General features: G+C 35.7%; 1 protein-coding gene across 15 annotated transcripts in view; it reads left to right on the top strand.

Annotated features, from left to right (window-relative positions):
* The window catches only part of LOC127876370 (uncharacterized), a 66,713-nt gene that overhangs the window by 46,266 nt on the left and 3,161 nt on the right, over nucleotides 1-17,286 (top strand). For 5 of the 15 annotated variants that reach the window (XM_052421629.1, XM_052421591.1, XM_052421551.1 and 2 more), the window contains 8 exons: nucleotides 1,189-1,376; nucleotides 6,485-6,657; nucleotides 8,077-9,136; nucleotides 9,635-9,813; nucleotides 10,333-10,548; nucleotides 15,334-15,931; nucleotides 16,398-16,470; nucleotides 16,835-16,939. The gene's annotated coding sequence lies outside the window, so the exon portion shown is untranslated. Of the gene's footprint in view, nucleotides 1-1,188; nucleotides 1,377-6,484; nucleotides 6,658-8,076; nucleotides 9,137-9,634; nucleotides 9,814-10,323; nucleotides 10,549-15,333; nucleotides 15,932-16,397; nucleotides 16,471-16,834; nucleotides 16,940-17,286 lie in introns of all 15 variants that reach the window. The other 10 variants (XM_052421660.1, XM_052421679.1, XM_052421566.1 and 7 more) reach the window with 10 other exon arrangements.

The following is a 17,286-nucleotide window of genomic DNA, read 5'->3' as shown; positions in this document are numbered from 1 at the left end:
GCATACATGTATAAACTATTCGGTACATTTTTGTACGGGAAATAACCAGTCTAAAAAAAGACGTCCCGTGTTTGTAAGGATTGCATTTTGTGACGCAAGGTTTTCTTATGGGAAATACGTAATTAACTTTATATTTGCGTTTTTGTACGCTTGATATTGAATTTAATTACGTTTTTGGTTATTTTAATTAAGTAATAACGCACATACGCTTGTAATCTATAGCCCTGATGTGGTACACTGAATTCACCACAGACGTCAATCTGTATTTCTTTATCTGTGTCTAATCCATAGCCAAACGTGTGTGATCAAGTACTCATAAACTTACAGTATTCAACTCAAATCTATTTGTTTCTTAAGATATGCTATACAATTGTAAAATCTCACATTTAAAGTTGAAAAAAGTCTCACATTTAACGTTGTATACATGTAGTCTCACATTTAAAGTTGTATAGTTTCACCTTTAAAGGTGTACATTGTAACATTTTAATTTGTATAGTCACACATTTAAAGTTGTATAGTCTCAAATGTAAAGTTGTATATGTTCACTTTTAAAGCTGCACATTCTCATGTTTTAAGTTTTGTAGTGCCACATTTAAAGTTGTATTGCTCAGTCTCTTATTAAAGGGGCCATCCAACAGATTTTGGCATTATTGAATGAAGCATGTCATTAAATGCTTTATGTTGATAAATTTAAACATTTGACCTAAAAATCTCCTGTAAAAAAACACAAGAATACAACTTTAAAAAAAGAAAAAAATAACCCTCAACAGGGCTCGAACCACTGACCCCTGGAGTCCTGGAGTTAAAAGTCTCCCGCCTAGACCACTTGACCATCCATGCGCATGCTTAGAGCGATGTATTTTTACCTATATAAGCAATCCTCGTAGTTTCCCAAAATATAACTACAACAACAGAACTTTCCAAATTATTCAATCGTTTTGCATCAAACGACGCTTTTTAATTCGTCTTTTCAAATCGTCAAAAGATGCATACAATGGATATTTAAAAGCATTGTAAATTGTCAGTATTCCTATTTCCTCAAAAATATCATAAAAAAACGAAAATTTGCGAATCTGAAACAACTTTTTTGTCAATGTACCAATTTAATCTGTTGGACGGCCCCTTTAAAAGTTATGCAGTCTATCGTTTGAAGTTGTTTAATCTCACATGTTATGTTTTCCTTTTCAGCAAATATTATTAGCCAACAATACAAACATCGTTAAAGTAAATGTCGATGGAAATCGGCGGCACCCCTTTCTTTAACAAATACTACAACTCGCTCAAGAAATTTAAGTACGAAGACGTATTGCAGCAGCCTAGCACACCACATCTTCTCCAATGTTGGCTACATCAACACTTCGAACAGCAGAGCCTTGGTGAGTCCATGTTTACTGTTTTGACTTTTTGTTACCTCACCTGATTGCTCAGGTGAGCTTTTGTGACCGGTCTTTGTCCATCGTATGTCCGTCCGTCCGTCTGTTAACATTTGCTCCTAAACACTCTAGAGGCCACATTTCTTGTCTCATCTTCATGAAACTTGGTCAGAAGCTTTGTCCCAATGAAATCTCGACCGAGTTTGAAACTGGGTTGTGCCGGATCAAAAATTAGGTCACTAGATCAAAAACAAGAAAAACCTTGTGAACACTGTAGAAGTCACATTTCATGCCCAATCTAAATGTAACTTTGTCAAAATATTTGTCTTAATGATATATTGGATGAGTTCAAAAGTGGTTCCGATCCGTTGAAAAACATGGCCGCCAGTGGGCGGGGCAGTTTTCCTTCTTTGGCTATAGAGAAACCTTGTTAACACTCTAGAAGTCACAATTTTTGCCCAATCATCATGAAAGTTGGTCAAAACATTGGTTCAATTGATGTCGCGGCTTACTATGGCATGCAGTGAAGCGTGAACAACAGTCGATAAGTGATAGTGTTGTTTACACACGGCTGGGGTTGTTTTTAACACTTAAGAAATAACCAATTCAAGTGTCATTGCAAAGGTAATATTGGCAGTTTACTGGTATATAAATCGTTAATTTTCGGTACTAGTCATGCATTTCTTTGTCGTGATAAAAAGCTCGCGAAAATTGGCGTGAGTGTATTTATTTGTAAATAATAATTTCGTAGCGGGTACAACATTGAGACAATTTAATTTCCATTGAAAGTTTCGTTGTAAATTTCAACTACAGTACAGCGGTATCTCGCGAATTTTGTGACGTTGACATTTCCTCTTAATAAACTAAAATTCAAACAGACTGTATCGTTACCGTTACGCTGTTTCAGTTTCTTAATTAGGACTACTTATAAGGGTACATTCGAATCTATGCACAATTGTTTTTTATATGTTTTTTTATGGCATGAATTCTTATTTTTAGCTGATTCGCGAGCAATATTTTACGTGAAAATAAAAAATATAATTTACATTTTGGTTTTCATGATAATTACAGATACCGGTACGTATGTAGTTATGAAAATGTTGATTGTAGAATTGGTTTGCAATAACATGTATTACTATACAAATATGTAGCAGCGCCGTATATAAAATTAAAACATTGGGAAATTTGACAAATTAACTGCAATAAAAAAAGTTAGACATTTCTAGAGTTATATCGCGCGCCGGATATATCGCACTCGTGATCTTTGGACCCCACCAACCGCGATATATCGGCGTTGCAGTGTAGTCTCGTTAGATATGTATCTATTCAATCCAAGTCCTTGGTTGTATAGAGCCTGTTTGCGAGGAGGTGTTTAGTTCTTGGTGGGTTTACAGTGTTGTTGTTTTTTGTCAAATTTTGGGTCCAAAATTGACCCCAAGCCACCCAAAACTATGTATTTTTCTCAAAACGATATCCTTAAATTTCCAATTGAAGATAAAGAAAAAGAAATAAATCACAATTTCAAGTTCATCATCCTATACAGCTCTATAACTTGAACCTTAGTAAATATAATATTTAAAACACGTGTTCTCCATTGTATAATATTGGTTAGCAAAGAAGTCCACTAAGGCAAATCAGGGACAACACTTTCTGCTTTTATTGAATATATTGTATAAGAAATATATCTTGTAAACGAAAATTCTGTCTAGGCGAAAAGTGTTGTTCCTGATTAGCCTGTGCTGCTGTACATGCTAATCTAGGAATACTCATAAGGCAACATGTATTAAGCCCTATTATCTCATAATGAGGCTCAAAGTAAGTCCCCCAACAATTTGTTACAGTAAGCCCTGTTATCTCATAATGAGCCTCAAAGTAAGTCTGCCTACAATCTGTTACAGTTAGCCCTGTTATCTCATAATGAGGCTCAAAGTAAGTCTGCCTACAATCTGTTACAGTAAGCCCTGTTATCTCATTATGAGCCTCAAAGTAAGTCTGCCTACAATCTGTTACAGTTAGCCCTGTTATCTCATAATGAGCCTCAAAGTAAGTCTGCCTACAATCTGTTACAGTAAGCCCTGTTATCTCATAATGAGGCTCAAAGTAAGTCTGCCTACAATCTGTTACAGTTAGCCCTGTTATCTCATAATGAGCCTCAAAGTAAGTCTGCCTACAATCGGTTACAGTTAGCCCTGTTATCTCATAATGAGGCTCAAAGTAAGTCTGCCTACAATCTGTTACAGTAAGCCCTGTTATCTCATAATGAGGCTCAAAGTAAGTCTGCCTAAAATCTGTTACAGTAAGCCCTGTTATCTCATAGTGAGGCTCAAAGTAAGTCTGCCTACAAGCTGTTACAGGGTTACAAGGTGAGCCTTGTTCTGGGAAAACAGGGCTTAATTCATGTTATGTGCCATCCAAAGATTAGCGTTTGCATTGCATACATAGGCTTATCAGGGACAGCTCATTCCGCTGTTGAGGGACTTTTTGTTAAAAGGAAATTTCTTCTCAACCAAAATCAAGTCTTGGCAAAAAGTGTTGTGTTTGGTTAGCCTGTCAGAACTGCACAGGCTAATGTTGGACCACACTATGCACATTAGTAAAGCCCATTTCTCCAAGAACGAGGCTAAAATTAATTCTGCTTCCAGTTTGTTTAAGAGTCTTATACAAAATTCTGATGAGAACAAATATGGTATAACAAACAGTGGTTATTAAGACAATGACGTGCGTGTATATGCCAATTAAAAATAGTTGTTAAGCAATCTTATTTTATAATTTACAGAGCTACAATAGTTGTTAAGCCATTTAATTTTATAATTTACAGAGCTACAATATTTGTTAAACAATCTTATTTTATAATTTACAGAGCTACAATAGTTGTTAAGCAATCTTATTTTATAATTTACAGAGCTACAATAGTTGTTAAGCCATTTAATTTGATAATTTACAGAGCTACAATAGTTGTTAAACAATCTTATTTTATAATTTACAGAGCTACAATAGTTGTTAAGCAATCTTATTTTATAATTTACAGAGCTACAATAGTTGTTAAGCAATCTTATTTTATAATTTACAGAGCTACAATAGTTGTTAAGCCATTTAATTTTATAATTTACAGAGCTACAATAGTTGTTAAGCAATCTTATTTTATAATTTACAGAGCTAACATTGCATGGTTCTCATGCTTTGTTAACCTTTTATCAAAGCCATGAAAGTAAATCGGTATTCAAACTAGGACACTTATTCTTATTAGAGTGTGGACTCAAAATTTATTTTAATAAAGAGAAAAATTTATTTAAATAAAGACAGACAGAACAAATGCAATAATACAATAAAACATGTATGGAGAGAACCTATTTGGACTTGTTCAAAAATAAGCATAATATCAAATTTCTAAAACTTATAACATATTCAGCAGTTCATATTTACATTGTATTACAAATAAGGATAGTTGTCGTTTTCGTGAATCAATTAAATCTGATAAGATTTTGTTGGGGGGGGGGGGGGGGGGGGGGCATGTGTCCAGCAATGCCGACACACAAAATAAACAAAATACGATCGATTCCAGACGTATCTAATCTATTTTCAATTTTTAGTGTTCATAATTAAACATTTATAGTAATTCTTTAAGTTAAGAGTGTATGCTTAATAAACAAAATTAATAGATTAAATGACTGAATAAAGTTATTGTACATGTACAAACATAAACATTGTTTGTTTTCCATTGCATGCATGTGAAGTAAGCTGCAAGAATTACTGTCAACATATGTTGGTCTTATACTTGAGGATAGCTTCCTATTTGCAAATCATTTTGCTATCCTTTAGGAGCTTCCGGGGGCCTTCGGCCCTGCGGCCCCCAGCTAAAATATTTCCTTATTTTCCTTTTTTTTAAATTTCACCCATGTATACAGCTTGTTACATGTAACATGTTTATTTACTTTTGATTTTTTGTCTTTTGTGAATTTTAATAGATTTTAACATTCAAAGATCTGTAAAGACATGGTAAAAATGTATGAATGTTTTTGCAACTTTAGGAAGACATTTATGTCAAATGTTTGCCTCCCATTTATTGAAACATATATTTACAGTAAAACATCAGTGAAAGCATTGTAAAAGTAAAGTGATTAATAGAATGAGAACCAATAAAATACATTTTATTTTAACCTCTCCGGTGGTTTATAGAGAAATATCAGTGAAATAAAACTGGTATTTCACTGTTTTAAACAGTGAAAAATAGCAGTGAAAAATATCGATATTTTTCACTGTTTTACTGTGAAATGACGTCATTTTTTTCGACGAAATGATGTAATAAATCCTACGAAATTATCCAGTTTAATTCTTTTACAATATAAATAAGCGGTGAAAAAAGCATAAAATAAAAAGAAAATGTGTTGTATTCGATGGAATATCGATTTTAATTCACTCGTGATCATAAAAAATACATATTTTCACTCGTGGCAGCGCCACTTATTAAAATATTATTTTATATGATCACTTGTGAAATAAAATTGATATCCCATAGAATCCAACAAATATCCTCCATATATTTTGTTCAAGTTGATTTTCCCTTTTTTGTTATGCAGGTAAGGAGCTGCTAAAAGATTAATAAGCTGTGTTGTGGGAAAATATGGCTAAATGCATGTGCTTAAATTGTTATCCCAGATTAGCCGGTGCAGTCTTTAAGGCTAATCAGGGATAACACTGACTCTTTCAAAGTATTTTTTGTTGAAAGGAAGTCTCCTCTTTATGAAAATTAAGTCTAGTCGGAAAGTGTCCCCCCTGATAAGCTTATGGAAAATTTGTGTTAGTTTTGAATATTTATGAGCCACATATTGGCTTATGAAATTAAATCTCTGCAAGTTTAGAATTTTTTTTATGAATTTACAGGTTTATATAGCACTTGCCAACACTTTAAATGTTTAAATATATAATGGTCTGATTTGATTCATGTGTATGCTGTTTTGGACATGTAACCAAGGATATGCCAGATTAAAAAGTCATAAGAATGAAGATTTTCTGTTTAAACAATTCACATCCAATCAAAATGCTTGATTTTTTTATAAATTGAAATACAAACCTTTGTTTCAAGTTCATATCACCCATTGTGTTGTTTTCAGAAGAGCACCATCATCGATATTGATTTGGCGCAGCAACAGCACCAGTCCAGCCCGCATGAGCCTCAGTCAAGGACGAACCTTCCCCTCCACCTGACCCTAGCAGCCTCAGTCCACGACGACCCTTCCACTCGACCTGACCCTAGCGCCTCCACCTTGACCCACGGCCTCAAAAGGTCAGCTTTGTTGAACGATTCCATTCGTCTGCAGGAAATTCTGAGCACGTTGAGTACTCGTGAACTGTTCTCAACAACTGCAATGTCCTTGTTGAGTGAACCACACTCGAGCCTGAGTTAGTTCAGGTTGAGTGCCGGGATAGGAACAAGTGTTCCAGACACGAGGAGTTATAGCAAAAGTTATGTTAAAGCTAACAATCAGTTCTCGCTGTTGGACACCAGAAAGAATATCAAAACAATAAAAAGTTGGATAACCTGTACAAGGGCAGTAACGACTTCGTTTTGAACACTCATGGTACATCCCTGGGCATGCCTCAGGCGTGAATTCGGACATCTGAAACGAGGTGCTAAAGGTTAACCCATCAGGGTTTGTTACTTTGCACTCCAAGCCCAATTGACCACACATTGAATTGGCAATAGACAAGGCGTAAAAAAATAACAGCAGTTTGGATGTGTCAACCAGTATGCCCTTCGACTCTTAACTCGGCCATAAGCAATATCAATTAGGCTTGCATGTCATCTCAGCTTCTTGAGTATCTGGTATGACCTTAAAGAGTTATTTATACTGTCAAAGTTGGGGCAACAATTCAGCCCAATTCCTAATCTTAAAAAGTCTATTCCAAATTTTTCCATAATTACTGTCTAAAGTTCACAATTGACGGTTGGCTAAAAAAATTATTTGATTTTAATAGGTTGTTACATCTATAAGTAGAACGTTAATATTAAATTTACAATAGTAATACACTTTATATTGATAGCACTTATTCTTAATTTTTAGCTCGGCGTTTTCGGAGAAAACTATAGGTATTGTCATAGCCAGCTCGTCGTCCGCCGGCGTCGTGCTAAAACCTTCACATTTTGCTCTAAAATCAAAGTGCTTCCACCTACAACTTTGAAACCTCATATGTAGATGCACCTTGATGAGGTCTACATGTCACACCCATTTTTGGGTCACTAGGTCAAAGGTTAAGGTCACTGTGACCTCTATAAAATAATAATAATTTCTGACAAGCTTTCATTTATTAAAAACTGCACCCTAGCCGAGCTTTTGCACTCGTTATGCGTAGCTCTTGTTAAGTAATTTATTAGCAAAAAGTTGTATTGTGTAACATTTAAAGTTGTATAGTCTCACATTTTTGAAGTTATGTCTGTTTAAAAAAAAGATAATTATGGCAACTTGCTACAACATTTCAAGTGGGTTCACGTTATTCATTTAAACAATGCTATTATGAGTGCTACTTTGCACAAAAATCATTTCGCTATCCTAAATATCAATTATAGAAACAATGTTTTGCATTAAAGAAACAGGTGTGTTAAGTAAGGTGTTACAGCATATATACATGTATTCAAGACGTATTCGTTTGTTACTAAAAACACTCTATTTTTCTATTTTTAGTTTACTTGCCATTTCCTTTTCAGATTACATTATTATCCAAGAAGAAGAACATTGTTGAAGTAAATGTTGAAAACAGTCCAAACCCCCTTCTCACACAAATACTACAAGTCGCTCGAGACATTCAGCACGCCACCTATGAACATCTCGCACAAAAACAACAAGTCGTTCAAGAAATTCAGCACGCCACCTATGAACATCTCCCACAAATACTACAAGTCGCTCAAGATTCAGCACGCCACCTATGAACATCTCCTACAAATACTACAAGTCGCTCAAGAAATTCAGCACGCCACCTATGAACATCTCCCACAAATAATACAAGTCGTTCAAGAAATTCAGCACGCCACCTATGAACATCTCCAACAAATACTACAAGTCGCTCAAGAAATTCAGCACGCCACCTATGAACATCTCCCACAAATACTACAAGTTGTTCAAGAATTTCAGCACGCCACCTATGAAAATCTCCCACAAATACAACAAGTCGTTCAAGAAATTCAGCACGCCACGTATGAACATCTCCCACAAATACTACAAGTCGTTCAAGAAATTCAGCACGCCACCTATGAACATCTCACAAATACTACAAGTCACTCAAGAAATTCAGCACGCCACCTATGAACATCTCCCACAAATAATACAAGTTGTTCAAGACATTCAGCACGCCACGTATGATCATCCCCTTGAAATACTACAAGTCTTCAACAAATTCAGCACGTCACCTATGAACATCTCACAAATACTATAAGTCGCTCAAGAAAATCAGCACTCCAGGTATTAACATCTTGCACAAATACTACAAGTCGCTCAAGCAATTCAGCGTGTCACCTATGAACATCTTGCATGGTGGCTTGGTGAGTCTGACTTCTGTCTTGACAAGTCACTCAAGATAAAATAATCGGATCTAACAGACAGAGCAGGTGCTGAGTGACTCGTCTGTTAACTTGACTGACCTCGATACGTTGCTCTCGAATAATGAGAACCTGACGCACGAGGAACAGTGCTGTCCAACATTCCCAGTTTTTGGTTGGCGACTTCACTGTCGGGACTCACACAATCTCTGCCTATAAGCAACAAAAACAGGTAGTATATTAGCTGCGCTCTGGAAAAACAGTGCTAAAGTGTTGTCCCAGATAAGCGTGTTAAGTCTGCCCAGGCTTATTAGTGACCACGTGTTCTGAATATGCCTTTAAAACAAAAAATGCCATTAAAGTGGAAAGTGTCGTGGCTGTTTGTGCAGACAGCACAGTCTAATCTGGAACGACTCTCTTTATTAACTGGTCAAACTGAGTAAATAAATACTTATAAGTGTTGATTTGATATCAGTGTTAATCTTAAAAGGTCTGGGCATATTTTCATACATTTTTGTGCCAAAATTCAGCCTCTAAACCAAAAGTTGTTTCTTTGTTTTCACTTGTATATTACAAATAATCCCCTTTCATAAATTAAACATGATACTTATTAAATGTTGTTTAATATAAGTTAAACAATTATTGAAATGCAGTAAACATTCTATGAAATTATTATCTGCATTTATTTTAAATAAGAATATCTATAAACTACACTTTACCACCTGTCCAGGTTTTCAGTATACAGATATGCAACTGGAGTGATGATATGCCCTGAAGATATTTATTAATTATACCCCCTGTTAATTGGGGTATAAAGGAATCCCCTTGGACGGACGTCTATCTGTCTGTCTTTCCATCTGTCTGTGGGCGTTCACTTAACAATACAACGTTCAGCTTTCAAACTTTCAGGTATTGTTCCTTCTCATATGAGGTTGTGAATGTACATTGTATCATTCTACACTAAAAATTACAAAACTGAGACATTCTATAACATCATGCTACATATTCTGACTTGCGGCATTGGGGGATATTCTACGTCACAATTGTTACAAATTCGTGTTTGACTAGACAGCAATTACACTTTTTTATAGATGATTAAGCATTTTCAGTTATATGTGAATTACAATTTATTTTAATAGGATTAGAAGATGTTGTTTTCTTTTAAGAATTTTGAAAAAGCCATATTTTGGGATTGTGTCATCCACATAACTTGTTAATTGAATGGTCATGAAAAAAATTATATGACCATTCTCTCTCTTATTGTGGTACGGCAGTTATCATTTGCCGGCATCAGTATATGCGCTTAAATAAGCCAGGAACAGAATAGCTAACTGACCCCATTACTGTGACTGAAATGTATTTTTATGTGTAGGGGTCTATAAAAAAACTGAAAACATTACTGGAATCTAATTTTTCTAGTTCTTACAGGACCCCATACAATCACAGTTTGGTACTCAGCTGAATTACATGCTCTCTGGTGAGCTGGAGCTGGACGCCCAAGGACAATTCCCGAGTATAGATGTCGAGCTCTTGGGCCAGGAATTCGGGGCAAAGCTCAATGAGTCCTTCCCCCAGGGTACAGCCACTCTAACCTTGGGGCTCCACACTTCCCTGCTCAGGGGCAGAGATTATCTAATCTACAAGGTAGGTTGTAATGCATAACGTTTCACAGTCATTCAAATAATTTTTGGTAGACTACGGATATATTGATGTTTCCACTATATGAGGTAAGGAGGGTATAACGATTTACCCTTATTCGTGATTGTGTCCATCCTTTCATCCGTTCTTTGATCCCATACTTTTGTGTGGCCGCCCTAACTAAAAACGTATTGTGCTAAAGGGATTCAATCTTTGCATTTATTTAACAATGCATGTGAACTTGTGAACGTTCATATTTTTATTAGATTTTTCTGACATAGTTGGAGAGTTAACCCCTTTTTTTAAATCGTGTAGCGGTTAACTTAAACTTTATGCTACCAGAGGCCTGAAACTTTCGATGAATTTTGGAAACTTTGGAATCCACAGTCCATCCGTTGGCGCTGTGTTTGTGTTCGTCTGTCAACGTTTTCGTTAAAGGACATTTCCTCCTGAACCACAGAACATAATTTAATGAAACCTCACAGGAATGTTCCTTGGGTGTTCGAATTATTCATCTTTTTATGCCCCCTTTCGAAGAAAAGGGGGTATATAGTTTTAGCACTGTCCGTCTGTCAGTCTGTCTGTCACACTTTTCCTGTCCGCTCTCTAATTTAAATAGTTTTCATCCGATCTTTACCAAACTTGGTCAGAAGTTGTATCTAGACAATATCTAGGCCAAGTTTGAATATGGGTCATGCAGGCTCAAAAACTATGTCACGGGGTCAAAAAAACAAATTCAAGAAAGTAATAAGCTTTAAATGGACATAATTATCTGACCTGCCAATTTATATATTTTTGTTAAATAAATCAAAGCGGCGCAAACACATCGTGGTAAAAGGTCAAGTTCATCCTTCAAGGTCTAAGGTCAAACAAACAAATCCAAGGGAAGTAATAAGGTTTAAAGGGAGATAATTATTCAATATTGAACATAGCAACTTGATATTTGGCATACATGTGTATCTCATGGAGCTGCACATTTTGAGTGGTGAATCTACAGTCATGGTAGTGGCTTTTAATTATATGCTACTAAAATAGAGATTTGTTAGAGACAATTATTTTAATGGGAAGTAATTTATATAATTATACATGTCAGATTATATATTTCCTTACCAACAATTTAAGTTCTTTTCACAGCCATTAACAGATGAGCCAGAGCCATAAAACTTGCCATGTTGTTCTCAATCATCTGGGGTTGCTTCACATTCAACACCCATAATCTTAGGTGTTATTAGGTCAAGGTCATACATTGAGATCAAAGGTCACAAATTTGATGAATTATTCATTATTTAGTCATTCCTTTACTATGCATTAAACGAATTCTGTAATAACTTTCCATAGTAAATTGATTCATGAAAAATATGCTATCTGCATTAAATTGTCTGCAAACCCATCACAGGTACAAATGAGTTAAAAACAATAATTGACAAAAGGCACAACAATTCATTTATACCTTTTCTTTTTGTTCTATACCCATCCATAAACAAAATTTATTTGATGGGGGATATCAATTCAACAAATTTGCTTGTTTTAAGTAAAATTGAGAAATAGGTGTTGTGGTTGTTTTTGCTAACAAATACTTTAATATTGAGGATAAAAGTTTGTTCAATATTACATTTACTATGGTTCAACTTGAACTGAAAATGGCATATATTTTTCTTTGTTTTGGAAATCTTCACTTGTTAATTTCAATCTGTCATTTTGGAAAAATGGATATTTTGTTACATTTGAAATGGGACCGAACAACAGCGCAAAATATTAAAATAAAAAAATAAAACTGAAGTAAGTTCCCTTATCATTGGAAAAGGGATAACTGTGGCACAGTTGTGAGCACCTAACACAATGTCCTGTCTTAAAATGCCAAGGTAGTCTCTTCTGAATGAAAATCCTGTCTAGGTCGAAAAATTTTCCCTGATTAGCCTGTGCCTGTGCACATGCATTAAGCCAAATTTTCCCTAAATGCGGCTTTTATAAGCCTGAGACTTTTGATGCAATCAAGCTTTAACAAATTGGTTAAACCAAAATGCACACAAAACTGGGTTTCCTGCTCTTCAATAAATTGACACGAATATCTTATTAATTTAAGGGTTAAAAGTGAAACTAGTGCATCTTCGATACAAATGTTAATAAGATAGACAGCTTCACGCTCAACCCTAAAATTATGGGTTATATTGAACATCCAGAGCTTTATTTCAAAAACGTCAATAGCATGCAAATTATCTGTAGGTACCAACCAAACTGACTTTTTAACTCTTTACCAAAATCACGTTCTATATCAAATGTAATGATCGTAATGAAACTGCCATTTCTATATAAAAGGGGTCAATGTTGTTTGTGCCTTTGTGTTAGATGGGTGTTATATTTGCGGAGATCTGGATAGCAATTTTAATCACCAATACTGTGATTGTAATTGTAATTATATGCAAATGATAGTAGTATAATAAGAAGCGTTGTATTGACTACATCAGGAATGTGCCTTATGGCTATAGCCCCCAGAAGAATTGTTAGTGGTATGTGGTACATATTTACACATTTAAAGATCTTTTTCAAGCTTACTTGAGCAGAAAATGCTCTGGTAAGAAATTGTGATAACCCTATGTCAATCAATGTGCTGTGTGCGTGTGGTCAACTTTTGGCTCGTTAACACTCTAGATGCCTTATTTGTTGATTCGATCTTCATGAAACTTGGCCAAAAACTAAGAAACCAGATCAAATCTTTCAAAACCCCATGCCACTATAGGGGCAACATGTATGACTCAATCTCGATAAAAACTTAGTAAGCATGCTTATCTTGACAATGTCTAAGCCAATTTGGAATTTAGGTCAACAGTTAGAAAAGCCTTCTTACCACTCCAGAGGACACATTTATGACTCAATTTGATGAAACTTGGTCAAAAAGCTTAGCTAGAAAAGCCTTCTTATCACTCCAGAGGACACATTTATGACTCAATTTAATGAAACTTGGTCAAAATGCTTATCTTTCAATTTTCAAGTCTGAGTTTGAATCTATGTCACATGTACCCAAAAACTAGGTCATGAGGTGCAAAATTTCTTCCCACTCAAAATCGATCAAACTTGGTCAGAATGTTGATCTTGAATGCTGCATATTGAAATCACATCATGTGCGTTCAAAAACTGGGTAACTAGGTAAAATGTTCTAAATATCATGTTACCGCTCTAGAGGTTGCATTGACGACTCAATCTTGATAAAACTTCATCTTTTTTATTTTGTCTAGACCAATTTTGAAATTCGGTCACATCTTTCCATAAACTAAGTCTTTAAATTAAATCTCAGACCACTCTAGAAGCCACATTTATGACTCAGTCATGTTTAAACTGGGGCATAATGTTTATCTTGACAATATCATCTAATAATCAATGCCATTTTCGAAACTTGCTTAATTGAGGTCAAAAACTATGTCAAAAGGACAAGCCTTCTACCAAAGTTTTAAGTCGAACTTAGGTAAGTCTTCAGGGCCATCCTGACCCTTTTGTTACAATAAGCAGGATGCAGATATTTTTCAAAGAACGATATTTTGCATTGTTTTCAATTAAAGAACTTATAGATTGTATTTAAAGAAAATCGTTACATTTAAGGAATATTGTTTTTTTTGTTCAGTGTACTTAAAATACTTACATGTGTATCGCATTTAAATTCAGACTAAAATGCATGTTATGTTTTCATTCTATGTTCAAAGATATCTGTCAGTTGGAGGGAGAAAGAAAGAGATGTTTAAATAGCAAAATATGCACACATTGCTGCTTCAGCCTCAATATGAAATGCAGCGGCAGCAGCAGAAGCAACACACTCACAATTCAATAATAAACAGTTCCATTGATGAGCGCTTTTAAATGTATGAGACTTGAGCATACTCATTATCGAGACTCACCTGTGCTGAATGTTTTTTTAATTCTTTTACTGGGTAATTACAGTTGAGCCTAGCTGTGAGATAAGGCATGTGCCTTAAGTGTTGTCCTTGCAGGCTTATCTGGGAAGACACTTTCTGCTAAAATGGTGTTTTATTCCTCCGGATCGAACATAACTTTGTTTCTAAAATAGCTGCTGTGCGGCTTCAAAGCACAGTAAGGGGCGTTGTGTTTCACAATCACAGCTCTTATGTTTGTATAAAGAACGTCTCTTCTTGAAAAAAATCTAGTTTAGGCGGAGTGTCGTCAGCGATTAGCCTTCAAGGACTTCACAGGCCTATTTGAGACGATACTTTAAACACATACATTTAACCATTTTCACAGAGTGAGGCGCAATTTTGTGAATTGTTATAAATATGACATTGATATGCTGTCCATGTGACCTTTTCATAACTTGATGAGCCCACTATATCTACAAATTAACTGATCAATGTTTATGCCTTGTTATTGTTCCATTCCCTTGTTGCAATAGCACATTATTGTTTTACGCCAAACTTAAGACTATGGCAGCTGTAAGTGCGCTGTCGAGAGGTTTGCACACACTATTGGGTCTGCTCTCTATTTCAAAACATCTGATCGTCATGAAATATGTTTTTGATCATAATATCTAGACCAAATTTAGTAACCAACCAGATCTCATGTAGCACCTCCAACATATGTTTTTGTTTAATGAAGAAAAAATGACCAAATTAAACGTGTCCGCCATTTCACTCACGATCAATATAACCCAGTCTTGTTAGCGGGTGTATTGTTGGCATTCTTGTTTATTCGGTGAATGAACTGTCTGAAAACTGTGTAGATGTGACAAATAGAATGATCTCCTGCTGATGCAACTGAAGTTACATTTGTTGATATTTTATTTCACAGGACAACATGTCAATGAACAAGGCACCTTTCTATGAAAACCTCGCCGAGCTAATGAACAGTGCAACTGTGCCATATGCGTCCCTTCAGAGAATGGAATTCCTAGCCAAATATCTAATCGGTGCCAATTTGGGCTCCAGCAGCAGCCTCAGCCGTGGGGGACAGTCTGGGCTCCAGCAGCAGCCTCAGCCGTGGGGGACAGCTCTAGCAGCAACCTCAGCCGTGGGGGACAGGTTTATGAAGCAATCTGGGCTCTAGCAGCAGCCTAAGCCATGGGGGACAGGTTTATGAAGCACCCTGAACTTCTCAATCTCACAGCAACAGTAGATCAACATGACCTCTAGCAGCAGCCTCAGCCGTGGGGGACAGGTTTATGAAGCAATCTGGGCTCTAGCAGCAGCCTCAGCCGTGGGGGACAGGTTTATGAAGCACCCTGCACTTCTCAATCTCACAGCAACAGTAGATCAACATGACCTCTAGCAGCAGCCTCAGCCATGGGGGACAGGGGCTCTAGCAGCAGCCTCAGCCATGGGGGACAGGTTTATGAAGCACCATGAACTTCTCAATCTCACAGCAACAGTAGATCAACATAACCTGAAAGGTGGGGATAACAACTAATGATAATTAAACCCCACACACCAAGTTTTGGAGATACATGTAGTTTATTGGAGTCAATGTCTGTAAGTTGGTCAGTCAGAGGGGCTTTTTGTCTGCATAAAATGTAAACATATTTGTATCAAACCAAATGTACATTTCTCAAGGGATTTTATTATATCTTCAATTGTGTGAACCCCATGAAGTGCGGGTTGGGGTATGGTAATCATTTTGTGACAAAGCTCTAACTTATCATTTGCCAAGTCACTCTCTTGCACAATATTAATGTACTGACACTGTATTTCTCACCAAACATGGGAATTTTGACCACAGAACTGTGTAAATAGCTTTGTTTAAAACAAAGGAAGCATAGTCACTAGAATCACTTGAGATAAAAAATTGTCAATGCAGGAACCATTGTGAATTAGTATGTTTTATTATGACACATTTACCAGAATATATTTTTCTTTCAGCGGTTCCTGTTCAGTGTCTAACAGTATTCTAATGACCAAGCCACGCCAGCAAAGCAGTAATAATAGCAGTCAAGTAAGTTGTCTTCAACATTTAAGAGTACTAAGGGCCGCAGTCTTTTGCTCAATGCGGATTGTTTTAAATAAAACCTAATGTAGTTATTGAAAATATTTTTTGATTTCTGTTTAACATAGAAATGTTTTATAGCACAATACATCAACACCACAAATGCATATGCATGATAACTAATAGAATTATTAATGCCAAAAATCAAAACATAAATTTCTTTATATTTTTCTTCAAAAAATGTATGAAGAACTTATTAAGTTTGTTTCAAAATATATCTGAACAATATGTGTTTCAAAATATATCTAAACATATTGATGTTTTAGACTTCGCTTTGATTTATTTTCCCTATGATTTCTCTTCTCCTAAACAGGTCGAGGATCACCCAAAACCACTTGGTGCCTAGCGATGATTTTTCTGCTACCAACTTGACCTGATTATTGTACTCACGTGGGAGTCAGGTTCAAGGTCACATAAGGTTTAAAGGCTTAAATCAGCATATATGGTCATGGTAGTTAGAAAATTTAAGGTCATAAAGGGACTTGTTGACCAACTCGATGACCAAGTTATTTAATATTGTTCCAAATGTATCTTTAAACGAAATGACTGCAATACAGGGCATCATACGAAAATCTACATACTTTCCCCTTTAAATGTGTAAAATTAACAATAAACAAAATGACTACAAAACGGGCATTTACAAGAACATCGTTGAACATTTTCCTTTAAATATTGCTCAATATTTCTCAGTGAACAAAATGTATGCAGAAAGAAAAACTTTGTCTCTATAAAGATTGCTCAATATGTTTTTACTGCAAACGGATT

This window comes from Dreissena polymorpha, chromosome 1 (assembly GCF_020536995.1).
Source record: "Dreissena polymorpha isolate Duluth1 chromosome 1, UMN_Dpol_1.0, whole genome shotgun sequence".
NCBI lineage: Eukaryota > Metazoa > Mollusca > Bivalvia > Myida > Dreissenidae > Dreissena > Dreissena polymorpha.
Note: the sequence above shows the minus strand (reverse complement) of the source record. Positions and strands in the feature narration are given on the sequence as shown.